The following is a 5,422-nucleotide window of genomic DNA, read 5'->3' on the forward strand; positions in this document are numbered from 1 at the left end:
TTGCCTTGTGATAGTTTTTTTTCCCTCAATGAGGAAAAATGTTGCTATAGCAACAGAATTATGAACTCAGTCAACTGACTTCACTCAGAGTTTTGTATTTTTCCTGAATAGATGATTAATATGGATTATTTCACTCATTTACAAATTTGTGTCTGTGCTACTACTATGTGCAGTGTAAGGGCCTGATCCAGTCCATTATTAGAAATCCACTTGTACGACTTACAAGTAAACTGTTGAACTGCCAGTGAACAGCTAAAGATGTGAAACATACATACAGGGTGCATATTGTAAGTAATATACATATTTTAAGATATTATGTGCAGTTATATAAAATATATACATTTCTGTAAGGCTTCTAGACTTCTTTGTTTTAGGGTATTGTGTGCTATTGATTTGAATCTAGAGACTTTGGTATTTTATTAGTTTTTTCTTTGAAATGTGGGGGATGGAGACTGACTCACATAATTCATGAGTAATTGCTTCTTGAATACAGAACAAAAGAATTGATAATAATTTAGTTGAGCTCAGCTTTCCTTTCAGTGTACAATATGGTCTAGTTCATTTCTTACAGACAGCAATTTTTGAATGGACAGCAGTGAGAGAATGTCTTTGTTCAGACATAGTCACTGTCAGAATGTATTATGCTGACATCAACAATGAATGATAGTAATAATTACTAATTTTTGAAATCCTTTTCATTTTCATGTAATTTTGTCCTGTAGGATACTGTAATATCAGATAGCTCTTCCAAATCTAGTAGGGCATAGGAGCCAGATCCTGAAAGACTATGTGTCAGTGGCTTACTGTGAGGCCTTAAAGAAAAAAAAATCCCTTGAGAGTAGAATGTATTAGTGTGAAGAAATGAGAGAAACTGAGAAACTCAGAGAAAGAGCCAAAAATCTGATACACATCATTTTCATTTTCAATGTGTATTTGGTTTCTTCCTGAGTTTTGATATACTATCTACATGTTTTAGTTTCTTTTGTCCAAAGTTAGTATTTTATTAATTATTCAAGAATTTCATACAATATATTTTGATAATATTTACCTCCTTAATTAACCCATCTTTTACTGGATACTCTTCAATCTCCCTACCCACCCATCTTTGTGTTTTATTTTTTCGTGATGGGGTCCAATTTGTGCTGTACATATGCTCTCGGGTGTGGGTCCATCTCCTGGAATATGGGTGACCTATCAGGGACCCAACAGCTATGAATTGCTCATAGTTCCTCAGCTTGGGGTGGTACTTTGGGCCTACCTGCTCTCTTGTCATGCTGGGGTTATGTCTAGCTTGAGCTTGTACAGGTCTTGTGCATACTCTCACAACTGTTATGAATCTAATGTGCAACTGCCTAATATTGTTTTGTTATAGTCATCTACTACTTCTGGCTCTTATGATCTTTCCTGCTCCCTGTTCCATGATGAACCTTGAACCTTGAGTGGAGAGGTGTGATATAGATGTTCCATTTAGAAATGAGCACTCCATAGTCTCTTATTCTCTACATGCTGATGAGTTGTGGGTGTCTGTGTTAATCACCATCTACTGCAAAAAGAATGAGAGCTGATAAATGCACTAATCTTCTTAAGAGTTGGTTTAATACTATCTTCATTTAGCACAAGGAGTAACTTCTCCCTTATGGCCTATGCCCTATCTAGTTACAGGTTCTTGATCCCAATAATGGTGATAGGTACGGACTCCATCTTGTAGAGTGGGTCTTAAATACAATCAGAAAGTGCTTGGTTACTCCCATAACATTCCTACCAGGATTATAGCAATGGACATATGTTGTGAGGTCAGTTGTTATTGTAGCTCACAGGGTAAAAAGCTGGGTCAGGTTGATGATTACTTTTCTCCTCTAGTAATGTACACAGTACTTTCATGCACTATGAAAGCTAGCCACTAGAGCTGAGCCTTTCAGTTAAGTACCAGCTTGATTTACTTCTCCATGTTTTATGACTATTTAGTGTCTTCAGCAATAGGGTCTTAATGTCAAGTTCTGTCAGGTAACCAAGAGCAAGGGCAATAGCCAGTATTGTTTGATGGTTTACAGAAGCCCATTGGTCAACAACTCCCAAAGAGGTAACCTATTCACAGTACTGAAATTTTTTTTAAAAATTAATTGAATTTTGTATATTTCATATAAAATATCTTAATCATCTTTATATCCCCTCCCCCATGCGTACACTCCCATAGCCCCCTGCCAGATTTCTTGCCTTCTGCCATTTATGTTGAGGTCAATGAAGTCAAGTTAGTGTGTACTCAGATGTCCCTCAAGTGTAAGTTCATCCACTGGGGACTACTAGTCAGCCTATCTAGAGTTACTGCCTTAAAGAAATTCAGCTCTCCCTCACCCAGTGGTAATGACAAGGGATCTGGAACTGACCTGAAAGCCACCTCCCTAAAGGTTAGCTCTCATAGTTTTACAGGACACTAGGTAAGCTACTAAAGGAGAACATCAATGGTCAAACCCACCTTTAAGGCCTAATAACCACAGCAATGACTGGTGCAGCAAACTACATTTGGACAGTAGTGACACTTTTATTTTCTTGGCAGTAATCAACAGCTAGCTAATTGGATTTAAAATTCACTTCATGGGAGGGTACTAATGTGTGGTACCTAAACACAGATCTTAAAGAAAACCCTAAGGCTGTCATATCCCTAGGCTAACGTAGTTCCTTAGTATATGCTAAATACAGATCCTTATATTTGCAGACATGCATGCCAATCACCACTCATACAAAAGCTTCTTTGCAACAGACAGAGACTATTACAGAGTTTCATAACTGGTCACATGTAGAATAAGTGTTTGTGAAATGCCCAGCCCTAAGTAACACATCTACAATGGAAGGTGTACACCTAGTACTGGAATTTTTATTTGTTAACTTGTGTTGTCTACTAGGGGCATGTCCCCCCTTATTGGATAACTCCAATTTCTCTCTCTCTCTTTCCATATATATAAATATTTGTATATTATATATCATATTTATATACGTATTATGAAGCTTCTACAACAGTAGAAGTTTTCTGTATTACTTTTTCAAAATGCTTCTTTAGTAGGTAGAGGAAGCTTCAAGAGTCTTTAGTTTAAAGACTATGTCTATCATATGTCAAATCAGAGTTGGAGAAACAAAATAGATTTCTTTTGCCTTTTCCATTTTTTATTTTATTGATGTATTTGTACACATTTCTTTGCTTTATTTCAAATTTATCTGATTTCTTGCATTTAGGCTATTGAGGATATGTAGCTGCCTGAGAATACTCACTATCCTTCAGTAAATGTCAGTAGCATTATCTCTCAGGCAACAAAAAACATTTACATACTTCATTCCCTTTACTAATCAAGATAATCTTTGTCATATTCCTGGGAGATATTTTACAATAAAAAAGTTATTTCTACTTCCAACACTTTCAAATGAGTTTTATAACTTTGGGAAGATCTTTTATGTACTGTATCCCCTAATAACTTCAACTATCAAATGAGGCCCATTAGGTATGTCTTACCTGTTTCTTTTGTTTATTGAAGCTTTCAAATTAGTAAAAGACATCAAATGACATCACTGCTTGCAGAGACCTTAGAAATCATCTATAAAGATACCCCATCTTGATATTGATGTTGACACAAATTTAAACATTGGGAGAACCCAACATATATTTCGGGTTGGATTTTAGGGATCATTTCATTCAATTTCTGCTGTGAAACCATATGTAAAAGTAAAAATGCAAATATTATAATAAATATGTGTGATTTGATTTCCTGAAGTCTCACAATGGCTGTGACAAAGCAAAGTACAAGATTTTTTTAAATCTAGCTCTGAGAAAACAGTTGAAATGGAATCAAAGACTTCAAAGAAAGAAAAAAGGCAATAGCTCAACTACGAGGTCATGAAGCTTCCTCCTAAGACATAAATATAAACTAGTCCACGATGTCACAAAGCTATTTTGCTTCCTGAACTAAATGCTGGTCCTGGTTATTTGAACTGGTTGTCAATCAGAGTCCCCTTCATTTTTGCTTTCTTAGCTTCCAGTTCAACCAGCTCTTGCAGTTGTTTCTTGCTCATGCCCTTGTGCTCTAGGTGTTTTTCAATCACTTTGGCATTCTGTATATAGGAGTTAGCACCTTCCTTAGCCTCGATCTCTTCTTCTTCATCAATGGTAGACATGGTAACAGCTGAACTTGCCCTTGTCTTTAGACCATTTGGTCATCATCACCTTCTTAGGAGACTCCTGTTTCTGAATATATATACATATATATTTATTTATATATAATTTGTTTTGCCAAATCCCTGATCAAACTTCACTACTGCTCCACCCACAATGAAGGTCGCGGGGCCATTCTTGGGCTGGAACTGGTAGAAGAACGATAGTCCACACTTTACATACTTCTTTCTGTATTGACGTTCAATGCCTTCAGGCCTCTGAAGATATGTAGTCTCTTCATCTTCTATGTTACAAAACTTACGTTATGTTATGTTTGGCAGCATCAATCACGCGAGACCTTTCCCGGGGCCTCATGGGTAATTTCTCTAACTGACAATCTGCAAGGTGTAGGCCAGCCTGGACTACAGAATGAGTGCAAACTCAGCCTGTGCAACTTAATGAGACCCCAGCACCAGGACCATCTGGCTGCACAAACAGTAGTAGACATGGAGGGGCTTCTCACCTTGCCATATTCCTTGCGATCGCAAGCGTCAGAGCAGACCATGGACCCAGGGAAACGATTTTCGGCATTGTTAGGAAGGAGCAGCCTAGGAAAAGAGTAGCCCAGAGATGACATCACAGCCAACAGGCCGAGGTATTTCTCTATGGCAACCCTTGTCACTTGTTAGTACCTGACTTCCAGAATTTCCTCTTGCTTCCCTTACAGGAAGTCCAGAAATGCGGGGATCTGGGATAGGGACTGGGGGTTGGGAGTGGCTGTGAGTTTCTAGTTTGGTATTAGTTGAGTGAGTTGCTAGTAGCTGCTTTCGTATTAGTTCAGATAACTTTAGCTGTGACACCCTCAGTATTATTTAAATTATTTATCTATATTTCTGTACAAACAAGAATATTTATATTACTTTTATTACATTTATTTGAGATCAGAGAGAGAGAGAGGGGGGAGGGAGGCATGTGGAGGGCAGAAGACAACTTGGAGGGAAGGAGGGAGCGAGATAAAGAAGAAAGAGCAAAAATAATATATAAAATATTCTTAAAATGGTAAACAAGCAAATGAACAAACAAAACCTCCTGGTACCTCACATGATAAAAGGGATCGTATTCCAGTCAGTGTCTTTAATAAATTAAAATTTTGCTCTTAGAAGATGATACGAAATGTATGTAACATCACATAAAGTAAGGCTTTTGCTGGACTTATTTTCCTATTGAGAGAATAACTATACTTTTTGCTGGCCACAAGGCAGTCATGGTTAATGGAGAGGTTGC

General features: G+C 37.4%; 1 pseudogene; it reads right to left on the reverse strand.

Annotated features, from left to right (window-relative positions):
• Window positions 1–3,969: 3,969 nt before the first annotated feature.
• On the reverse strand, window positions 3,970–4,729 carry LOC103740879 (annotated as a pseudogene).
• Window positions 4,730–5,422: the final 693 nt, after the last annotated feature.

Source organism: Nannospalax galili, unplaced genomic scaffold (assembly GCF_000622305.1).
Source record: "Nannospalax galili isolate Female #2095 unplaced genomic scaffold, S.galili_v1.0 scaffold641, whole genome shotgun sequence".
Classification (NCBI taxonomy): Eukaryota; Metazoa; Chordata; class Mammalia; order Rodentia; family Spalacidae; genus Nannospalax; species Nannospalax galili.